Here is a 25,384-nt window from a genome sequence, read left to right as displayed (position 1 = left end):
TTTGGCAATTTCATCAATTTCGTATTTTTTAAATTTTTCTTTATGAAGGGCACACGACGAATAAAGTTCCTTTCTTATAGATCCGGGATGGTACGTAATATTTTTTGAACTCAGCCAATTCTGCAAGTCTTTTTTTAACCACTTGGTTGTGGGCAGTCCTTCTATAAGTCTGGAGTGATAACTTGCATTATCCATTACTATTACACAGTTCTTAGGAAGAAGATCTATCATTTGTTCGAACCATTCTTGAAAGACATCAGCGTTCATGTCTTCATGGTAGTCACCGGTACGAGTTGATTCAAAAGTTAATAAACCACCTTCAACAAAACCGTCTGAACTGCTAATGTGTACTATTATCAGCCTGCGTCCCTTTCCTGATGGTGGGTTTAAACCAGTAGATAAGTTATTTACAAAAGCGTGCCTTTGACTTGTAACAGTTTCATCCTGCCAAAATTTATTTGGTGTATGACCCTCGTTGATCCATGGTTCATCAAGATAAAATATTTTTCTTTTTTGGTTTCTCATTTCCTTTATGGTTCTTAGAAAATGTCTTCTCCATATGACAATATCGCTTCTTTCTAATAAAATAGACTTTCTGGGATTCTTTTTCCAGCGGAAGCCTATTTCTTTTAAAAGTTTCCATAACGTACTTCGACTCATTTCTGGGTAATCCTTATCATCTCCAACTGAGACAAGAACTTTATCCAATGTTGGAAATTCTTGTCTAAAGAAGAATTCATGCACTTTCCGTCGAAGTCCTTCTTTAAAATGATATTCTATTTGAAATTTTGGTTTCCCTGGAGCATTACGTGGCATTTGAAAACTACCACATTTCTCTTCCTTAATAACTCTGTAAATCGTAGATTTCCCAACACCAAGTGTACTGCTAACTAACTCAACGGTCTCATCAACACTTTCACATAAACGTTTGTCTGTAAATGATTTAAAACAATTAAATATTAATGTTTTTTCATTAACTGTTAGAGGACCAATTTTTCGGCGTTTACACGGCACTTCCAAATTTTCCATAACACTAGTATACACAATAAACTGCACCTTGCAACTGAAGTACCTACTTTTAGTGAACTGTTAAGAATTTTGAATACGCCACTTGGACCTTCCTATATACAAAATGGAAAAACCCACTATCACATTTTCTGTGGAATAAGTTTAGAAGTTAATTATCTAGTCAATTACTGTCGTAGATTCCTGGAATTAAAGAATTAAATGTTTGATTGTTGAAACCCTTAGTTCGTGGAATGCACTCATTTTAGATAAAATAAAACGTTTTATTTTATCTAAAGAATTAAACTTTATTTTACAAATAGGTAGGTACTTATTAAACTTTTATTGGTTATATATAACCAATAAAATAAACATCTTACATTTCTTGCAAATTCATTAGTACCTGTTAACCTCCATCACTCCGACACTGGCAACCTTATTTAGGGATTAGTAACCCTCACAACTATTGTATTCTATTCTGCTCCAACCTTTATACCTGGTGGTCATACTCAATTTAAAATTGTTTTCCTATATACTTCTGTAAACTTGTTGACAAATATCTGTTTTTCATTGAGTCACCCGTATCAACAGTTTAGGGATTTGCATACATAATTTATTGTTTTATTACTCTCTCATACATAAAAATACACTATAACAGCAATAATTTGCGTGTTAAATACAACGAAAAGATCACAAATTATAGAGATCTAGAAATACAAATCAAGAGACAATGGAGAATGGAAAGTACCTAGGCAGTACCTATTATTCTATCTACTACTGGTGTCTTTTCCAAAAACCTCCTAGAGAACATTAAACAGCTGGGTCTAAATGAACATTTCTATAAGGCCATGCAGAAATCTGTACTCCTCGCGACGTCCACATGTGTACGAAAATTTTTGGAAAATACTTTAACATACCAAGTCACCTAGGGCTCGATAACACGGAAAGATTCCCACCAGAGCTCAATCCTTTTGATACCGTAGGTATCTGGGATGAGTGAATTTTCCCCTAAGGGGGAGTATGAGCCATATCGCTAAATCTGGAAATAATAATAATAATAATGTTTATTGATTTCACTTTACAAGAAATAATTATAATTAGTAGCATTTTATATACATAACATGTATTTATTTTTTTATATATATATTTATACGAACTGGGTGAATATAAAAAATCACTCTATTGTAAATATTCTTTTTTGTTTTTAATTTTGATCAGCATTAGTTGGTCAGATCGAAAAATTTATGCACAAACATACGATCTAGTGTTAATATATACTTTTTGAATATAGATTTCACAATACTTAGCGAATTGAGAGTATTAATATATATTTTGTATATGTTGGGCAAATGATTAAATTTTTTTGGAGCAAGATTCATGGCAGATCTCTGTCCTATTGATTTTTTGATATTTTCCAATTAAACATGTTGATTGATTTTGGTGTGAGTCTCGTAGTGATGAGGTAATCTACGCAAAATACTTATGATTTTATGTGTACAGTAAGAGGTAATGCATATAAGGTTCTTTAAATAAGCTTATTTGAAAATTTCGTCCATAAAACTTGTTGTGGTTATCCAACAATTCAACTACTTCCAAAAACGTTTGTAATTAGTTTAGAATAATTTTTGGTGAAAGTGTTAGATTGGAAATAATTTCTGTATAAAGTTAAATTCTTACAGGGGATTTAAGAAACAAAAAAACTCTTAAAATATTTATCAATGGAAACTGTTGTTTGTGTCCTACAAAACATTGTTGATTTTGTACCTTCCTAAAAAACAAATAAAGTTTGTTAAATTGGGATGGAACATTCTTAAATTCATTCGATGCATTTATAAATTAAATTCATTTTACTGGTTTAATGATAGTTTAAATTTTTTTGGGCAGCATCAGATATTAAAACAATTAATATTACAATTTCGAACAGCTGAAATTGTTAAATAGTTATTTTTATTTAAAAAATATGACTACTATAACTACAAATGTACAATAAAATGATTGCAGCAATCAGACAGTCAGACCTTGTCTTACTTGAATAACCCAAAAATCCTCAAATAAAACATAAAAATACCATATAATATATTATTACTTGCTATAAAGAGACATCATAAATTAAATATAAAATGATAATTAAAATCAAACACTTAAATTACTTGAAAGTACATAAAACAAAAAAACATTGTTCCATAAATAATATTGAAGGCTATAAAAATTTTATTTGGACAAAAAATATAGGTACGAGAGGTTGTATATGCTTGGGTTTCTTCTTTTATCCAGACGCCGTAAATTTACGCCATGACATAACACATTAGATATAATAGTACACTGGAACAGAGACGGAAAATGCATGCAATGCTACTTGTGTATTATATTGTGAATAACTTAAAATATAAAGACTTATTCTTGATCAACTATATAAAGTTCTTGGTACCTAAGATTAACTGAAGGTTAAGTCATAGAGGGCTGCTTTTTTTTATTTGTAAGACAGACTGCTCGCCCATAAACAACATGATGAGGCAGTGCAATATAATACTAAAAAAATAGTAACATAGATATCTTCAACACCAACATCAATCAATTAAATCTAGTTTTCTATCCGCTTCGATCACTTTATCTTAGCATGTAGGTATATCTAATGTCAAAATCCCTACTTGTAATTACATTTTATTCTGTAAAATGTGTTTGTTGTGGAATAAATAAATAATTTGCAGATAGATCACTAGGTTTGATATTTGTTTTCTTAGGAATGGGGACTGTAGTACTGAAATTTAGCTAAATTCATCAGAAAATTTACCGGTGTGTATAAAGAATTAATAAAGTTTTAAATGACATGATCTATTGGTTTAGGGATCTTTTTTAGTATTTTACAGTTGAGAGTACTACATATGTAGGTACCACAACTACTATCCAAATAATGAATACTTTGATTTAGCCCGCATATTGCCAATACTTTAAATTTCACACAGTATTAGAATCAAAACTTCAATGATACACAGTCGATAAATGTACCTATTAAAAGAAGGTACAGAGCCAGAGCGACCATAGACTAGTTAGAGCAAAAACCACTTTTAACACTGAAGTTGAAAGAACAAAAATGATCCTTAAAAAGAAAAGTGGAAGGTGGCTGTTCCCAGAAGATATAACACTTTACGAAGAAAATATTAAGACTAGTTTGGATACACACGACTTAGAGAATATCAGCATCAATGAAATGAACAATAATATTACCCAAATATTGAAAGAAGCTGAAAAGAAATACTGTCCTCGTCCTGAAAATAATAACAAAAAATTAAGCCACAACACAAAACATCTTCTAGAGGAAAAAAGAAAACTTATGGAAAATCAGGATCATAAACAAAATGAACTAAGAATTTTGAATAAGAAAATTAAAAAGGAAGTTAGAAAAGATCTGAGACGATACAATACGATGGAAATAACTAGAGTAATAGAAGAAAACAATAGCTTGAAAGTACTCAGACAGAGCATGTTCATTGGAAGAAAAAACGTCCACAAATTAAGAAATGAACAGGGGCAAATTATTGAGGATAGAATTCAAATTATGAATACGATAGAGAGTTTTTATAGACAACTATACAAAGAACAGCAATGTAACCGGAGTGGATCATTACCAAAGATAATCAATCAGGGATCTGAAATTTTACCGGACGTAACACCCAATGAAGTTCGAAGGTCAGTGCAAGAAATGAAAAACAATAAGTCCCCCGGAGGCGATGAAATAGTGGCAGATGCCTTGAAGGTGGCTGGAAAAAGATTATGGCAGGTCCTTGCCAAACTATTCACTAGATGTTTGCAGGAAGCAATAACACCAACCCAGTGGTATAACGCAGAAATTATCATACTTCATAAAAAAGGGGATGCTACCGACCTCAGGAATTACAGGCCCATAAGTCTACTTTCACATATTTATAAACTATTTACAAAAATAATTACGAAACGACTAGAAAATAAATTGGAATTTTATCAGCCCATAGAACAGGCGGGTTTTAGAAAAGGCTATGGAACAAACGATCACCTACTGGTAATAAAAAATCTTATAGAAAAATGCACTAAATATAATAAACCACTAGCTTTAATATTTGTCGACAATGAAAAGACATTCGACACCGTAAATCAACAAAAAATGTTGGAAGCCTTAACAGAATGCCGAATTGACTATCGGTATATAAATATAATTAAACATATATACCAAAACGCAACAGCCAGTGTTAGAGTGGGTGATCGTCAAACCCAGAAATTCCCGATACAACGTGGAGTACGCCAGGGGGACACCATATCGCCGAAACTGTTCACTACGCTTTTGGAATATATATGTAAAAGGGCAAAACTGACCGACAAGGGCATAAACATAAACGGAGAAAAGCTTAGCCATCTAAAGTTTGCAGATGATATTGTACTAATAGCTGATAGGATAGATGAGGCCAAAGAACTTTTAAATCAGCTCTACCTTTCCTCGCTAGAAGGGGGATTGAAAATAAATATATCTAAATCCCAGATGATGACAAATCTTGTAGTCAGCGAAGATATATGCGTAGGAACAAGATCCATAGACCAGGTAATGGCCTATAAATACCTAGGTCATGAGATTCGCATAGGAAAAGATAACCAAACAGTTGAGCTTCTCCGTCGTATAAGACTGACTTAGGCAGCCTTCGGCAAGCTGAACCATATTTTTAAATCGTCTGATATACCAATATGCCTTAAAAGAAAAACGTTTAATCAGTGTGTTTTGCCAGTGTTAACTTACGGTGCCGAAACGTTGACCATGACAAGGAGAACAGTTCAAAAGATCCGTGTGTGTCAAAGGGCGATGGAGCGTGCTATGTTGGGCGTTTCACTACGAGACAAGATCCAAAATCGCCAGCTACGACAAAGAACAGGAGTGGCTGATGCAGTAGAGAGAGTAGCAACACTAAAATGGAACTGGGCAGGTCACGTGGCTCGAATGACAGACAATAGATGGACAAAGCGGATACTGGAATGGAGACCAAGAGATGATGCCTACCGAAGTAGAGGTCGTCCACCAACACGTTGGACTGACGATCTAAAACGTTGTCATAGGAATTGGATGCAAGAGGCACAAGATCGAAATAGATGGAAAATTATGAGGGAGATCTATGTCCAGCAGTGGATAAGCGAAGATTGAATGATGATGACAGAGCCAGAGAAACTCATGCTTCCGATTGGCTTTAGAATTGACCGTCAGTGACTCCCACCGGTACCGTAGACAAGCTGCGTCTGCTGAAAGGTTATAAAAACAACAAGATTCAATTGTTATTTTGACACCTTTGCAACAAATCTGAAAACTATAACATTAATGTAATCTTTAATAAAAATTATAACAGTATTGTTATATTGTTACAAGTTTTAGTTTGTTGTTGGTACTAGCTGATTCTGATTTGTAAATAGGAAACCCTCTGTATCGGAGCACATCTTAATACAGTACCTATTATTGTTCAGGTATTCTTGCTTCATATAATATGCTTGTCATAGCTTTTGTTTTATTGAAATTTATGTTACTGTGGAATATATTACTTGAGAGTAAGAGAAAAGTATAGGAAGATAAGTATTATTAATGTACATGCGCCCACTGAAGATAAAGACTTAAACTACATACAAATTTGGCAAAACTACAAAGAGATAAAGAAATTACTCAAAATGCAATCGAAAACTATGTGGCAAGAAGAAGGGAAGTGAAAAGTATTTGCAGAAAAAAGAAAAGAGAACAGCTAGAAAAGCAATTGAAAACATAGAAGAAGCCTACATAAACAAAGAGGTAAAGAATTTCTACCAAGAAGTTAAGAAATCCAGAGAAACTACAAAGAATAATCCACAGTATCTCAGAAACAAAGAAAGCCTACTTCTAGTTGAAACAACAGAAAAATTAAACAGGTGGGCGGAATATTTCGAAGATCAGTTAAATACAGACCAACAAGAGAAACTTTAGGGAGATGAGAATTGGCAAGAAAATGAAGAAGGAACGTGCGAGAAACCAACTCTGAAAGAAATAATATGAGACCTAAAAAATAACAAAAGTGCAGGAGAAAGTGGTATCCCAGCTGAGATTTTTAAGGAAGATTGAAGGAAAGGATATTTCACTTGACACTAATAATTTGGTCAAAGAAAGAAATGCGGAAACAATGGAATAGTGCTCTTATTTGTCCTATCTATAAAAAAGGTGACAAAACGGAGTGCGAAAAGTATAGAGGTAAAGCACTATTAGAAGTAGTCTATAAAATACTTGCAAAATTTATTAGGAAAGATTAATAAAATATGATAACAAAGTGCAATCACTTTGATACTGATTTGATGAGAATACCAGAGAGGTTTTAGATCAGGAAGAACAACTACTGATCAAACAAGTACCTATGTTAAAATTAATACAAAATAATAGCTACGAACAAGACTTAGGATTACATATGCTATTTATCGATTTTAAAAAAGCATATGATTGCTATCTAACTCGAACGATGCTAAATGAGACCATGAGAACTATAGAAATAGCAGAAAAGCTTATAAGGCTAGTGAGAATGATGCTTAGGAACACGATGAATAGGGTAACAATGGAAGGAAGCTTTTCAAGACAGTTCACCGTGAATAGAGGTTTAAAACAAGAGGATCCGCTATCAACGAATTTATTCAACCTAGTATTACAACAAATCGTAAGAAGATCAAATATAAGCACAAACAATACTATTTTCAATAGCAGGGAACGGTGCATAGCGTACGCGGATCGTTTAATGATACTAACGAGAACAAAAAAACATTTAGAAAAAGTTTTCCAGAAATTTGAAGAAGAACCGAAAAGATACGGATTAATAATAAACCAAACAAAAACGCAATATATAGAAATGAGAGGATACATGTCAAATAATAACAAATATATCAAAATGAAAGGAGCAGAGACTGTATATAGTTTTGAAAAAGTGTCAGAATTTGAATACTTAGAAGTAACCATAACGAACACGGGAAAAGAAGAAAAAGAGATAGACAAAAGATTAATGAAAGAAAGCAGAGCGATAGGGTCACTAAATTTATCACTGAAAGCAAAAAATGTGTCAAGAATAGCTAAACTGCGAGTCTACGAGAGAGTAATCAGACCCACAGTGATGTATGCCAGTGAAACGTGGATTATGAACCAGCAGGAAGAAAAAAAGTAGAGATCTGGAAAAGAAAGGTGTCCAGAAAAATCTTCGGAGGAATAAAGACGGCAGAGAATATTTGGAGAAGACGAACGAATAAATAAATAATGCGGATGTATGGAAAAATAGCAATTACGGCAAAAATACGAGCCAAAGAGCTAGATGGCTTGGTTACATTATACGAATGCCAGATAATCGAAATGTTCGAATCGAAATCGTATTGTAGTTTGTGCCTCGACATTTAAATTCAACTACCTCCAATCTCTTATGTGCTTAATATTTTCCTTCTATTCATAATTATCTCTAACCATCTTATTCTGGTTTTTCATTTCTTTCACTTTGAGTTGGCACAAATCCATTGCATTCAAGTAAGCAATCCTGCTGGCTTTATGGTTGAGTAGACATATCTACTTTTTAGGCCCCAACAAAAAGGTAGACAGATGCATCCGGCTGTGTTCAAACAAGTCGGATCAAACAAAAGTGAAAAGTTGCAAGATTGCAACTTACAGTTCGGATCGTTTCGGAAATACTTGAAGGTTTGTTTCCGAGGCGGCGGTGTTTTTAAATTTTAGAGGTGTTTAATTTTAAATAAATTAGTTCCACGTTTTAACACTTTTCGTTTTCATAAAAAGCGCTGCGATCGCTGAAAGTCAAAGATAAAATAAATGCGGTTCAGGTTCAGAGGTAAATTTGTTGAATAATTTGGAAAATTAGTTTCTTCCAATAATGGTTATTTATTGCAGTATTATGCATATAATTTATTTTATTTGTAACTTTTGATTTTTTTTATTCATAGGTGTTATCTCTTACGATGTGTAAGTATCTTAATTATTGTTTACGATTTTTGGAAGTTTTTATTGAAATTTTGATAATTTTTAATTTGAATTTATGCTATTTTGCTATCTTAAAGAATCTCAATATATCGAAACGTAAAAAAGGCCCGAACATAATGGCATGTTTTGTTGAATTGTTGATTTTAAAAAAATTAAACTACTTCTGAATATTTTTACATAACTCTTTAATTTTAAACACTTTTTGAAAGTTTACAATTATAATGTTGTGTTTTAGATAAGAAGATCTTTCAAAAATGGATTTACTAATAATGGAAGGAACTGTACCTGTGTCAAAAAAGGAGATGTCTATGCAAGGAGTTTATAATACCATGAAGTTATGGAAAGTGAAATGATTGAGGCAGAATCAAAGAAGGTAAACAAATCATATCCTAACAATCGCAAATTCATTCATACAATAGAATTCCTGAAAAATAATGTATATAATCTCTTTCTATTCAGTCTGTTCTGTTCAGTCAGAATTATTGTTAATGTTTGTGTTAATAAAGATTTTACAAATCATTTAATAATTTTATTTTTTACTGAATAACTTCATGTTTCAGTTTTTGTACTGTGTTAAATTAAATTTGCTTTACTAGTTAGACACAATGTTATAGGTACATATTTAGCTGGGAAGAATGGTTGTTTTAAGTGTATCATAAATAATGATTGCTTCTGGATATTTTCATATAACTCCTAATTTTAACACCTTTTGATGTTTAAATAAATATTATTATGTTTTTAGGTTTAAAGACATGAGAATGAATCAATCATTACAATACCATGATGTTATGGACAGTGAAATGTGAAACATTTGAGGCAAAATTAAAGAAGGTAAACAAATCATAATATCCTAACAATCTCAAATTCATACATTAGAATTTCTGAAAAAGAATTTACATAATTCCTTCTTGGGATTCTCTTTTTGGTTTCAGAACTTTCGTATTTTACAGTCAAAATCATTCTGAATGTGAGTGCTACTGAAGCTTTTACAAATACTAATTTCATTTTTTACTGAAAAACTTTATAGTTTAGTTTTTGTAATGTGTTTGGTTAAGTTTGTGTTTTAATTTGAATATGCAATCTAAAATGAGAGGCAATTATGCTATTCTGTGGAATAGTAAAATGAACATAGCCCCGAATGAACCTCCACAGAACTTGGTGTTTGGCAGTGGAATATTGGTGTTTGGCAGTGTTACTATGTCCTTAGAATGTATATGTTGTATCCTTAAAATATATTGAAAATTGAAAAAAGCATAGGATATATTATATTACTTAATTAAAAAGCAAACTCTGTGGACCAATACACTGCAATTAACCAACAGTACAATTGAAGATACAACCCAAAATGATAAATAAATTTTCATAAAAATGTTATGAAGTGAACATCTATGCATATTCTATGAAAAAAAACTCTTATAGCTAACTGCCATTAATATCGAAAGAAACAAATTATTTGTTTGTGTTTTATATAAATTAAAAAATTGCAGAATCCATAAAATAATATAATAAAAAACTTCCTCTAGTATATAACATAACATAACATAACAATATCTTTATTTTTAGAAAATAATATACATTCCATGAACATAAAATTATTTAAAAAAAAACAGTGTCACAAACGAAAATATTATTTACTTATTCCTAACCGTTACATATACAAATAGTCCTCCACAGAATATGGCTCAAGAGCTACCAGTAATTTAAATATTTGATGTTTATACAAACTTAATCTTTCCTCCCTTTTAATAGGTTCAGGCAGTTTATTAAACAATTTGATGCAGCAATAAAGAGCGTTTTTTTCTGTTATACTTAATCTGTGTATTGGAATTTTATAATTATATAACCTGGTATTTACTATACTATTGGGCTCAAAGTTCCTAAAGAGTATTTTATTCTTATATAGAAACAGTAAGCATTCTTGAATAAATACAGCGTAAACTGTTAAAATATTATTACTCCTAAAATGCCCTCTACATGATTCCCTACTTTTTAAGTCAAACATAACTCTGATTATTTTTTTCTGAACCAGAAATACATTATTTATGTCCCTACTGTGGCCAAAATTTATTAGACCATATATATATTTGAAGCATACAACATATACATTTTAAGGACATGGTAACACTGCCAAACACCAATATTTTGTTGTGTGGAGGTTCATTTGAGGCTAGAAAATATAACAACAATTTGTAAGTTTAGATTGTTACACTACAAGTTTTCTTCAACAAAGAAAGAATTTAATTGATTAATTAATCTTTTGAGTTCTGCTTGTTTGAAGGAGAGGTTTGCATGTGCAGAATAATTGGTGTTTTGTATACATGTATATATACATATATTATGATCTTTTTCATATGTCTTGGCATTCAGTGTATCAATGTTTTGTATAAATTCCTCCCTTATGTTTAGTTTTAGAGTGTGTTTATCATTTATACTTTGGATAACGAACATCTTTTGCCAAGACAGATGTGTCAATTTGGAAAATATTGTTTATTATCTTATACACTCCTCAGCACAAAATTCTGCCACAAAAAGTGGTATAAATTGTCAAACTAAATCAAACATTTTTAGTGACGGAATTTTGTGCCAAAGAGTGTAGTTAAAGGAAATATTAAAAGCAAAAGTGGAACTTAAATAAATGGACTTTTTTGTTTGTTTTTTAGCGTTGATGAAACTCATTCTAAAGTTGATGTAACATTGAAGGTCACAGAAATCCATAGGATTAACTTTGAGGAAACTAGAACATTTTGCAGAGATTCTTCACATCCAAAAATGCTCCATTCCAAAGGGTTATATACCCAACAACTGACTTGTGGTGGTTTTAAAAAATCTACTGGATACAATTGAAAATGTTAATATTGTTTAAAATATTTATAGATAAAACTTTATATATGTTATATTATTATGACAATAAGACAAATAATCATTTATTTTATGTATGAGGCTGTTATTTGAAAAACTCAAAACTCCCTCTTTGCTATTTGTTTTACTTTTTAGAAGCAACAAAATCATTTCAGCTTTCATGCAAATTATATTTTTAAATCAATGTATTTTATAAACAATGCATTAAAAGACATTATTAATAATTATGGTGATTAAAAATTAGCTAAAAAGAAAAAAATCTTTGTTTTCGAAAAGAGAGAATTTTGCAAATAAAATAGAAGTAAACACTTGGTTTTAAAGGTTCATTAAAATAGAAATTTACTAATTAAAAATCAAAATACTGTTACAATCATAAACAAAATTTAAAATAAGTGCCAGGTGGCTTTTTCAAGAAACAAAGAAATATGGAAAAAAATTTAAATGATTTAGAGTCTTGTTCGTTTTGTCATAAATCTCGATCACCTTCACTCAGGATATTTATTATAGAAGGCTAGTTCTGATAGTATTTATCCAATCTTCACCATAATGCTTACTTAAAAAACTTTCCTAGTGGTGCCTCAACTGTCTGAATGTATGAAAGTGAACAATCTTTTTTACAAACCTCTTTAGGTGTTCCAGTGTGTATTAAAGTAATTATTTTTACCTTATATTAAACCCACCTGTTTATTTTTATAAAAATAAATCGTTTCGAGTTGCTAAATTTGAAATACTAGGAATGTTTTACGACATTTTTGCTTTACTTTTCCAGTCTGGTATGGTCTGGCCAACACTTAGCTGTAACATGTTTACTTATAATGGCTAGATTACACAATAAGCCGTCTTTTTTACTTCCTTCTCTGTCGATCTGGAAACTGTCTGAAATAATGTGTCTTAAAATGGGAAAAGTGACTTCAATACTTTTAATAGTTTGTAGAAATTCTTTAAGAAACCAATGGACTATATTGTCATCATAGTTGTATTCTTTGGATATATCAGCGACCAAGTTAATTTTTGTTACAGTAGAATCAAATATTTAGGTATGTAATGCATTTTGGCTAACTATCATGGCATTTTTTGAGAATAAATTTCCTTTCATAAATAGAGTATCTAGACACTGAAGTAAAATTATTATAGTTTATTTGTTGACTGGACTATGATGTGTTTATTAGATAGCTAGCAAACACAATTTTGGAAATAAACTGACAAAACAAATAATTTTACAAATTTTATTCTTTTATTTCAACTTTTATAATGTGAAATAGGTCTCTAAATAGAAATAGGTGAAACAGTGGTAATAAATATATAATGTATACATATAAAACACTACATTGAATTAAAATTTTTAATATAGATGTGTTTGCTTTAAAATCTTAGTGCTCTCTCTCTCTCTGTCTCTCTCTCTCTCTGTCTCTCTCTCTCTCCTGTCTATGACGAAAGCATTATCTCGCAGAGAAGTCTGTTGACAACAAGGACAGGGTAGGTCGTAACTGGCAGTTTTGAAAGATTTTAACGATAGTAATATATTCCTTATGAATAATTAGTTTAACTTCTCGAAAAAGAGGATTTTGTAATATTTTGTTGGTTAGAGACTTGCAAATGATGGCCTCATCAATATATCATTTGATTGTATTTTAGCTACATTCAATAATGGTAAAACGGGAGATTGTAACTGTTTTTTTTTGTCAAATAGAAATTCCAGTTATTTTCCATTCCAACTGCTCGTTGGATATATTTATATAATGTTTATTGTATGTTTATCATTAATTGTAATGCAGTATGAAATCCCATTACCATTATTTAAAAATAATTTTAAAAAATCTCATTTTCTTTTCATTTCTTCAAAAGTTTCTTCTGCTTTTGTCTTTCTGCTAGTAGCACAGAAGCAGTATGCTTTTTCTTGTTATATAATAAACGGAGTGATTTTAAATTGCTGGTCAATTCATACTATGCTCTTCGTACTCTGATCTGGACTGGATCAGAGTACGAAGACCTTTGATCAACTGCAAATCAGTTGATCAAAGGCCTCTACATTATATTTTTACTAGATTCTGTCAGTAATTTGGTCTCGGGATCAGTTTGCTGATTACCACATAGTAATAGAGTAGGACAGACTACTTTACTATCATTCCAAGTAAATAAAAAACTTTCTTTTATCCTCTATACTTTCTTTTTTCTCTTTTATATACTCCATATTATAATAAGTTGAATGTATTTATAGTACGGGTCTATTTGTAGTAACTCAGAATTAGTTTGTTGATTACCATTTAATAATAATTGGTAATTGAGTAGTACAGTCCACTTTACCATCTTTCCAAGTAAATAAAAAACTTTCTTTTCTCTTCAATGCTTTTCTACTTCATTTTTTTTATAACAATGTTATATTTTCTCGGTGGAAAGCAACTTTTGATATAAATACAGCTTCATCACTGGATTATCTATCAAATAAGCAATTATTTGATGAACTGTATAGATAATTGACCTTCATTTTTCCGCACAGAAATACGCCAGACATTATCCCACACTCTGGGATAGTACAATTTAGGGTTTTGGTAAGATTAGTGTACAAAGCTGGCAGTCATCTATTGGGTTTAAGTATATATAGTATTCTTGTATGTTTTATACAAATGATCAGGAGAAAATGTTGCCTGATAGGTTATAAAAAGGTCGGTCTTTCTAACCAAAACACTTATTTTCTACAAATTTATAATTTATTGTATAAAATACTAATAAACTGTTCTGTATCAATTTAAAAAATAAACTATTAATCATAAATTGTCTTTTATTTTCCATAAAAATGGATCCGTGATTTTCATATGAGAAATATTAAAGCCAAATAACTGAAACTTTTAATTTAAAAATTCTCAGAAATACGCCCAGATGTAGGCAACACTTTATACACTTATCATATCAACTAGTTGTACATAGTTTGAGCAACTTCCAAGAAAATTGTCTTGTGAAGCAAATTCACAACATGAATGCCAACAGACTTCATGTTGAGTTGTGTGTGAAATACGCCCAAATGTACGCAACACTTTATACACTTATCATATCAACTAGGTGAACATCGTTTGAGCAACTTACAAGAAAATTTTGTCGTGTGAAGCAAATTCACAACGTGAATTTCAAGAGATTTCATGTTGAGCTTTAGTTGTGTGTGAAATATGCCCAAATATAGGCAACACTTTAAACACTTCGTATCATATCAACTAGTTGAACATTGTTTAAGCAGATGGCGCCACTTACATACGGACCAAGGTCTCTTAACTAAAATCACTTAGGGTCAGATGTTTCAACAAAAAATTTCAGTACTGATATGACTTTGGGGGGAATGTCAATCTTTTTTGTCCATCACACTAAAAAGATCGCATCGCAACTCTTCCCAGCAAGATTCTATCTTGTCCAACCAGAAACAATTGTTCAAACAAAGGTCTTTATTATCAAACAGAAACTAAAAAGAAAATCTTGTCAAGGAATTTCAAGAGATCATGTTAAGGGTGTGTGCCGCCCGCCCTTATCTTTTCCCAGGGTTTTGATATTTTACTTAAGTACCTTAAATGCGCGACTCCTGTACTTTATCTAAGTGGCCCCATCTATTAGGGGTCCCTGGAACTAGAGATTTCGGAGAAAAACGATTATTATATCAAGATGCATTTTTATTGAGGGTAAAAGTTTTCTTATTTTCTGTACGTTTAAGCAAATGTGCAATGATTCTAAATTTTTATGTTCTTCCAGGATGATGGAGTATGTTGGGGAAAATAATACAATGAAATTATTTCACACTTTTATTGATAAATCAGGAATATTATAGACAAACAATATTTTACAGATTATTGATTTTAATTTTGTACAGTGTCATTCTATTTTATGTAAAATTTTATCCAGTTTCCGCAACAACTGTTCTGCTTCATCGATACCTGTAAATAGAAAAAATCGTTAATAGGGAACTGAAAATTAGTTTTTTGTTCAATTAAAATTAAATTTTACATTTTTACATTGTTTATTTCTTTCGATTGAATCTACAGTTGAATTTAACTCAACCTGACAGTTTTATATAACAAAAACTGATATTTCGATTGTAATTAAGAGCGTAAGCGCAAAATTTGGGGACAATGCTTTTTAAATGCATCCATTTTTTCGAATGCTGAGAAAACTATTAAATATTTTTGAAAAATTTAAACGCAGAATGAAAGATTACATACATTATTACCGAGGGTCGAAAATCCTTTAGATTAAACAAAAAGTTTTTTTTGAATGAGATATTTTGAAATTAAAAATCACAATTAATTTTTTCTTTTTTTTCACTCCTGAGTTTACTAAAATAAACATTATAGAAGTTTTCAGGGACTTTCGGCCCTCGGTAATAATGTAATCTTTCATTCTGCATTTAAAAAGCATCGGTCCGAAATTTGGCGCCTACGCTCTTAAACGAGACTTACAATTAATAAATATGGTTTTGAAAAACCAACTTAAAAAAGGTGAAAGTGTAAATACCAAATAGAGACAAAAAATGTTTACTGCTTTTGTTCATTTTCTTGTCACAATTACTTATATTGAACCTCTACTTTTCTCAATTTATGTTTTCCCATCTATTTAACTGCCATTTTCCATGATGTGGCCCCTGTATCCTGGCCCCATTTCGACTCTTCTTGTACACTCTTCTTCTCAAAATTTCTTATTCATTTTCTTGATCATCAAAATTTGTCTTTCTACTTTACATATCCATTATTTCCTGTAATTTTCATCTCTTGTGCCAATTCTTCTTCTTACAGCTACTTTTTTGATGTACTGTACTTCCACACTTACTCATTTACTTCATATGGCATATCCTACTCAGATTCTTTGCACTGGAGCCTCTATATTCTTTATAATTCATTATAAAACTTATCCTTTTGGTCAGATATTTTTCTACTGTTCTGTTTCAAAAGCAGATACTAACAATAGAGGGACTATAAATTGAATCTTTTGAAATAAACTAATTATAAATAAATAAAGCACATGAATAAATAATAAATAGTATATTTTTCTTCTACTTTTTCGTTATATGAAGTTTTACCATGAATTTATCTAATAGTAAAAGTTAATTGTGCGAATTGCTATGATGGTTGCCAACCTTCTTAGAGGAGATGGTACATGAAGAAGAAGAAAAGTTAATCAGACAATAAAGGATACTCCACACAAATGTGTTAGTTAAACAACATAATGCATACCTAGTAAATATCACTAAAACAAATAAAAATGAAAAGAGAAACATGGCAAAGTGTCAATAACTTGGCACAAATAGAATATCAGGTATCAGGTAAACTGGGATCAATATCAAAAAGAAATTCTACAGATTCCTGTATAAATGAAGGTTGCCTACTAGTACACATACATGACACTTGAACTTATAATGACTACAAAACATCTACAAAAGTTTCAACTTACCCACAACTTACAAAATCACATGGAGAGCGTACATTTCAAATAAAAGTATTACTAATATAACTGAATAGGCAAGAGAAACGAGGGCAGAATATACACTATCAACAATGGATCAGAATAGCATTTGGAAGGGGTGATTAGTGACTAAAAAACACTTTCTATGGAAGAATTATGATACACTTCTGAGAAAGTCATTTATCTGTAAAAATTCACTGTTACAGTCATTTATGTAAATATTGAGACAGACAAAATTAAGGAAAAGACAACACTTAATTTACATTTTAACTTTGACTTATAAAAATGAACATCATATTGCATATATTTATTTATATTTTGTCCTCTGGCAATATCTTCAAAAGTGAAATGTTGGAAGATTTGAATTTTCTATTATTGTCACCATGTTATTTTCTTTAATTTCCAGTATGTTTGCCTACAGCATTCAATGAGCAGACTGTGTATGTAAAATCAAAGAAAATAGACTTCAAAAAAATAGTTGAATGCAAGAATATAGGGGAAGAGTCCTACTGGGAGACCGAGAAAGTAATGGGAGGATGATGTGGATAAAGATGCAATAAATCTCCTTGGCAGTCGATTGTGGAGGAGAATGGCTATAGACAGTAACTAATGAAGGGGGTTTGCTGAGGAAGGTCAGGGCTCAAATTGGGCTATAGATTATGATTATAAAAGATGGATTTCTGATATACTGGATACTCAAAAAACGCAATCATGATACAAGTATTAAATATATGGACACGCAGGACTTTAACTCATAAGCTGAACAGTTAAAATTTTCCTTCCCAGAAGAAAATTGGTATTGCAACAATATAAACTTAGTGTGTTGTTATATTTTGTCTAATATTAAAATTTCAAGCTAAAAACCACAGTAGATGTTTAATATACTATCTTTGCTGCAAAATACATTTTTTCTTCGGGAAAATATGTTTGTAGTGAAAAATGGTTTATACTTAACAAATTATTAGAACAGAATGTTTAACTAACATAAATATTGAAATATACTCCTGTAATTGGATACAGCTGTTCTTATCTCTTCATCTGGACATTACTGGTATGTCGTCTTGTTTGAATTAAGGTCTCTTTTCTGCTGCAGTAGTTGCTTCGTTCTTCATTCATTGTTTCAGAACTGTAAAAAATAAAACAACTATAAATATATATTACGCAAAATGTAAACAAAAAACTTTTTATTTTATATTTTTTTATATTTCCACAGCTGATATTTTTATTGGCAAAACTATCTATCTATATAAAACGCTAGGAGTTCAGTGCCATGACCAAATTGCCTATTTTAAAAAATGTCCTTCTATATGCCTCTTGACAGTATCAAAGAATATAGAAGCATATGCATTTATATATTTTGATAGTATCATTTGTTTACCTTCTTTATTTCTATCTCAACCATTTTTACATTTCACTCTCCATAACAATATTGATAATATCATGAACATGATGTTGCAAACTGTTCCATCCTTGCATAGTGACATGCTTTTTGGCACAGGTACAGTTCCTTCCAGTATTAGTAGATCCATTCCCACAGGGCTCTCTAATCTAAAAACACAACATTATTTAATTGTAAACTCTCAAAAGTGCTTAAAATTAACAGTTTTGATACTATGTAGTAATTAAACACTATGCATCTATATTCTCTTGTTACATGAAAATATCCAGAAGCAGTTTAATTCGTTTATAATCAACGATTCAACAAAACATGCCTTTATCTTCCGTTTTGATATGTGGAGCTTCTATGAGCTGGCACAAATTGCATTAATTTTAGTTACAAGTTTAGTTCAAACAACATAAATAAATACATATCACAATAATACCTTTCATTGAAAAATCCAAGTTGTACTTGCATATAATAATCATAGCACACTCCCACCATAGGTGTAATTTATCTATGATAGATAATAATATTAATAATCAACTACAAAATAAATAATTATTGACGTCTGAACGCCATCTTTCACTCTCAGTGATCGTAGCGCTTTTTGCGAAAAGTGTTAAAAAGTGGAACTAATTTATTTAAAATTAAACACCTCTAAAATTTAAAAATTCCGCCATCTATGGAAATGTCAATTCGGCTATTTCCGAAATACTCCGAACGCAAGTTGCAATTGCAGTTTCACTCTTGTTAGAAATGCCTTGTTAGTACACAGCCGTATGTTTTTTTCATGGAGTAAAAAGACAAAAGAGGGAATCTAATCGTTATGAAAAGGCGACCAAAAAAGTGGCCTCTGATGGCGGACATATCCGGAAATGCGAATGCGCCAAATTTAAATTTTCCGACACTTATTAACAGTAGCTATAAAATAGTTTTCAGAATGTGTCTTAGACGAGAAAATTTTAATTAAATATTAACGATAACAGTCTAAAATGTGAAACAATTGTTAAAAAACTTCAATATAAATAAGATTTCATGTGACAGTTGGGACAAATAATAACATAACCCAACTAAATTTGATTTCTTAAACCAGGAAAGACACTCTTTCCTTGTTTAATTTGGCCTCTCAAGATGGCACTTCCTGTCTAACAATATTTTTGCCCCCACTACCTTTACATTCCCTCTTTTGTCTTTTTGCTCGATGGTTTTTGTCCTTTTTGATGGCGACTAAAAAATAGATATGTCTACTCAACCAAAAAGCCGTCCGGATTGGTTACTTGAATATAAGGGATTTGTGCCATTTCAGAAATCAAAACAAAACGTCTTTAAAGATTATCATAAACAAATATTTTATTTGTAACATTTATTTGATTTTACGAAAAAATATACAAAAGATAAAAGTACCTATATAAAGACAATCAAAGATTGGATGAAATATTAGACTTAAATAGGACTATTAAATAGTTATTGAGTTTAATTAAAAACGCCTTGTTCTTAGCAGCCCTTATATTTGAAGAGGGAGAATACTACAAAATAAATTAACATTCTGGCATTCTGGTAAAGTATGTGTTTATAAAGTAAAATAACTACATTTTATAATTATTTAAATCCCAAAATAAATTATCTGTGCAACATATCATCAGCATGATAGAGCCAAAATTATTTTTTGGTGTAAACTTTTGTATGCAATAAAATCTTATGCGATTTATAACTAACTCAATATTTTATTTAAAAACAACAATCACATTTTTAAAAGCTTGATTTTTTTTGTCACTCTCTGTGTTTGACTTAAGAAGTCAAACAGCAGTAGGTCTTTTTAAATCAGAAAGTTAATAAGAAATAAAAATTAATTATTCCTATTAATTCTTTCTTAACTTACCTTCATTTAATTTCTGCAGAAACAGTTCAAAAATATTTTACTTGCAGCCCCTTAAAATTTGCAATGACTTATATGATGAGCATTATCCTAATGAACCAAAATACTCCAGCCATTTATACCATGTCATTGCAGTAACATAGCTTGTAGCTGATGGTTAAACAAGAACTTAAATAGAAAAATCAAAATACATATCACAAGAGTGACAATTGCTTACAACAGCTTATAATGTGGAACAAAAAACTCCAGATTTTTAATAAAAGCAAGCAATTTAACTATAGTCACACTGCTTAATGTAAATAATTGTAAATAATTCAAATATTCCGCATTTTGAAGGGTCACAACCACCCATCGAGCAAAAAGACAAAAGAGGGAATGTAAAGGTAGTGGGGGCAAAAATATTGTTAGACAGGAAGTGCCATCTTGAGAGGCCAAATTAAACAAGGAAAGAGAGTCTTTCCTTGTTTAAGAAATCAAATTTAGTTGGGTTATGTTATTATTTGTCCCAACTGTCACATGAAATCTTATTTATATTGAAGTTTTTTAACAATTGTTTCACATTTTAGACTGTTATCGTTAATATTTAATTAAAATTTTCTCGTCTAAGACACATTCTGAAAACTATTTTATAGCTACTGTTAATAAGTGTCGGAAAATTTAAATTTGGCACATTCGCATTTCCGGATATGTCCGCCATCAGAGGCCACTTTTTTGGTCGCCTTTTCATAACGATTAGATTCCCTCTTTTGTCTTTTTGCTCGATGCAACCACCCCCCATTCATTTCACTGATTTTTGTTATCTTCTCATCAGAATGAAAAGTGATGAAAATTAATAAAGAAATGTGTAGCTAACTTCCGTTTAAACTGTAGCCGTGTCTACTCAACCTAACTACGTTCAAGCTTCGTTTGAAAAAAAGTTTTGAATGTGTATCGTTAAATTATCTTATTTAGAACAATAAACTTGATAAATATAATCAATAAAAATAAAAATGTATTTACAAAATCGACTAATTTAAGAACCAGGAAGTTTTATTAGGAAAACATTAAAAAATACAACTTAGAGCTTGATTAGCATAAAAATAAATGTAAAATTGGAGTAGAAAATCATTTAAATCAATAATTGGATAAAGAACATGACTTTGGAGGTATTTTTAAGTATAAATATAAATCAGGAAAGCATCATTCTCTAAAAGCAATTATATTTTTTATCCATCGTTCCCCGTTTTGTTTTGTTGGGTTGTTAAAGATCTTCTAAGTTCATATTGGCGTTCGTTACCCTAAAGCAGTCGCTTATTTATTTAAATTTCTTTTTACCGTTCTGAAGCTATTTTCTTGTGGCATCTTAACGTAAGTACTATTTTAATAGGAATAAGCCACAATTGAAGTTAAAAATAAGTTTATGGACGATTCAATTTTCACTTCGGAAATCGTTCTCAAAATACAAAAGATTAATAAATTAAACAAATTTTGTTTTTTTTTGTTCAAAAGCTGTTCAGAAGCTACTTATTTTTGAAGCCAGTTTTAATGACATCATTAGACATACATTAGTAGACTGATGCTACGTATGCTTTTGGCAACTAAAAATATCGATTAATTTCGATTAATCAGTGATTTTTGTAATACCTAGTTTATTTTGATTTATTAAAGAAAAGCAGAAAATGCCGATGCATAATAATTCTTCCAATGTGGATATGCAACAGCAACACTTTAACGAGTGTGCAGCGAAAAGAAAATATTTAAGAAGATGCCCCAACAGGCTGCAACCTAATCACCAAACCTTTAAACATCTATTTCGGAATTTAGGCCAAAGTGGTTTATTCCGCCCTAAACGTGAAAATTTTAGGTCAACCGAAAATCATTACGCCTGATCAAGAAGATGAAGTAATGGTTCGTGTTGACGATGATTCTCAAGTAAGTATACGACTTTTATCTTCAGTGTTAGAAATCAGCAAAACTTCAGTTTTAAAAATCCTACCCCGTGAGCATTTTCAAACTTATCATTTTACACCTGTGCAAAATCTATTACCAGCAGATTCACCTTTAAGATGCAGAATTTAAAGTAATATCCGAATCAGGCAAAATCTTGACCACTCGTCGATACAATATTATTTACGGACGAAGCTACATTTATACGCCATGATTTTTTTTAATTTGAGGAATAATCATTACTGGGATATTGAAAATCCTCATACATGTTAAGAGAGAAAGGCATTTACAACATTTAAAATAAAGGTATGATGTGTGGAATCATTGGCAATCATTTTTTAGGGCCATACGAGTTACCTCGTAATTTATTTATTTATTTATTTATCGTATGGCATACAATAAGAACACATATTTACCCTAGTAAAGGCTAGTAAGGCTAGAAAGGGGTGTAAAGCTAGTTCGCGTCCGTAGTAGAATACTACACGTGCACCCTGGGTAATGCTAAATGAACTAGCACTATAGGCAGCCAGATAATCTAGACTCTCTAGATCTCCTGGCAAGAACACATCACGATAAGATAATAGATATGCCTACAACTAACCTCGTAATTTGAATGGTGAGGACTATTTACATTTTTTACAAAATGAGTTTATTGATTTGTTGGAAGAATTGCCATTTAACTTATTAACTATTATTATTAAGGCAAAATATGTGGTTTATGCAAGATGGTGTACCATCAAATACCAACTTTCTTAAATGTTGGATTGGTCAGAGTAGTCATTTTCCATGGCCACCACATAGCCCAGCATTTAATCCGCTCGATTTTGATGTATGGAGCGCAATGCAACAACAAGAAGAATCCCATAAATACTCCCTACCAACATTGGGAAGAAATAAATACTGCAACAGTTTCTTTTGAACCAATTATGCTATTTAATATGAGACGATCTTTTATGGAACGTATTGATAAATGCATTGAAGAAAATGGTGGACATATTGAACCCTTACCTTAACAAAAAGTTTAATGTTATTTAGTTTAACTATTTCTTAATTTGGTTTGTAAATAAAATGTTTTGAATATGACTTAAATGTAATATAAAATGAAAAAAATGTTTGATGTCAAATTATATTATCCTATTATTTTGTCAAATCCTATTAATAATTATCATTATTATTTACACAATAATCGTTATCATTTACACAATAATTATTATTATAATTTACACAATTAATTATAATTAATACTATTAATAATTGTTATAATAATACAAGGATGTCTCAAAAAATGACACAGGAGTAGGCTGCTCTGTTACAACTTCTCATTCACTAATTAAGTCATCACTTATACCAGCGTTCATACTGGCGAATTATTTAGTATATTGCAAGCTTTTAACCATATATCTTCACCTAATAAGCAGGTTGCCATAATGCATAGACTCTTTAGCATCAGTCCATTCTATCAAAAATTTATTTACCGATCATCCAATCGTCCAAAAGATCTTAGACTCTTACCAAATTATCTTGTCCCAAAACATAACAGTTACCATAATTTGGCTGTCATCTCATATTGGTATGAAACTGCAGATCACTATGCTAAACTTGCTACAGCATCACCTGAAATCACCGATAAAATTCAAATTTGTAAGGACCTAAAATCATATACTAAAAGAAGAACCAGACTCCTTTGGCAGCAGCATTGGAACTCTAACCGTTCAATCTTACACGAAATACAACCGTCAATAAACAGTCAGCCTACATTTGACTATTCAGCTCTCTCAAGACGAGATCTCATTGTGATAAGACGACTTCGGATAGGACATTCAAAACTCACGTACGGCTACCTAGTATGTCCTCTAGCATCCGTCCCTCCTGTCAAAGCTGCCAACCATATTTGACAATCAAACATATTCTCAGTGAATGCCATCAACATTCGGCCAGAAGATTACAATACAAACTCAAAAGTGAAGTACGAGATATCCTAAACAACCCTGACCAAATAAAAGCTGTGCTACAATTCCATAGAGATGAACACTTATATCAAAAAATATAATTCGATTTTAATTTAGACATTGTAAAACATATTATTATCATTCCGTATTATTGTAACATATTCTTAATGTAACACTTAATGTTTGTGTAATGAAAATGCATGTTGTAGTACCTGTGTAAATGGCCATAGTAGCCGAGCACGTTAAAGTTGAAATAAAAAAAAAATTATTATTATCCTACTGATATATTTATTTTCTTTATTATTTCGAAAATTATAAACCCTAGTTAAAGATATTTTATACTAAAATTCAGAAGTATTGATGTTTTTGCTAATTTTTCATTCGTTGCCGGTAGTATTTACATTAAATCAGAATTAGGCAGCTGAATTGTAAAATGGAATTATCTCGAAAACTATTGAGTTTTAAAGTTATTAACAAGTACCTTTTAACCTTTTTTGTTAAAATAATGTGTCTTTAATATTTTTTAACACATATAGCGCCATTTTTTAACACAGATAGCGCTAACTTAAAAAGCAAAAAAGTTAAGTACAAATTTTTGCCACATATGTAGCATATTAGGCGCCCTCAGCTACATCAAATTATGCATCAAATTATAATTTCTGATACTCAAGAGCACCCAGCTAAATTTTAAGTTTCCACTTTAACACTCATCATTTCTTAATTTTAACATTTTATTAAAGCAAGTTGGCTTAAATCGTAAGTAAGACCAAAAGGAAGGCCACGGAAAAGATGGGAGGATGAAGTGGCAGCAGACGCGCAAAATTTGCTAGACGTGAGAACCTGGAGAAGATCGGCGCGGGACCGACAAGGTTGGAGCCATAGTTTGGAGGAGGCCAAGGCCCGATTTGGGCTGTAGCGCTATTGGAGAGAGAGAGAGGCTTAAATCGTAATATTTTAAGGTA

At 31.1% G+C, this 25,384-nt stretch overlaps 2 long non-coding RNA genes across 2 annotated transcripts; one reads left to right on the top strand and one right to left on the bottom strand.

The window, feature by feature from the left end:
- The first annotated feature begins 8,845 nt into the window (after window positions 1-8,845).
- On the top strand, window positions 8,846-14,615 carry LOC140450025 (uncharacterized). Its single transcript, XR_011951937.1, has 4 exons — window positions 8,846-8,977; window positions 9,231-9,368; window positions 9,738-9,826; window positions 11,656-14,615. It is a non-coding gene; the product is annotated as an uncharacterized lncRNA (long non-coding RNA).
- Window positions 14,616-15,635: 1,020 nt separating this feature from the next.
- LOC140450024 (uncharacterized) lies at window positions 15,636-19,255 on the bottom strand. The gene is made up of 4 exons (XR_011951936.1): window positions 19,114-19,255; window positions 18,669-18,838; window positions 18,275-18,416; window positions 15,636-15,768 (listed from the first exon to the last, which is right to left on the bottom strand). It is a non-coding gene; the product is annotated as an uncharacterized lncRNA (long non-coding RNA).
- Window positions 19,256-25,384: the final 6,129 nt, after the last annotated feature.

The sequence above is a fragment of the Diabrotica undecimpunctata genome, chromosome 9, assembly GCF_040954645.1.
Source record: "Diabrotica undecimpunctata isolate CICGRU chromosome 9, icDiaUnde3, whole genome shotgun sequence".
Classification (NCBI taxonomy): Eukaryota; Metazoa; Arthropoda; class Insecta; order Coleoptera; family Chrysomelidae; genus Diabrotica; species Diabrotica undecimpunctata.
Note: the sequence above shows the minus strand (reverse complement) of the source record. Positions and strands in the feature narration are given on the sequence as shown.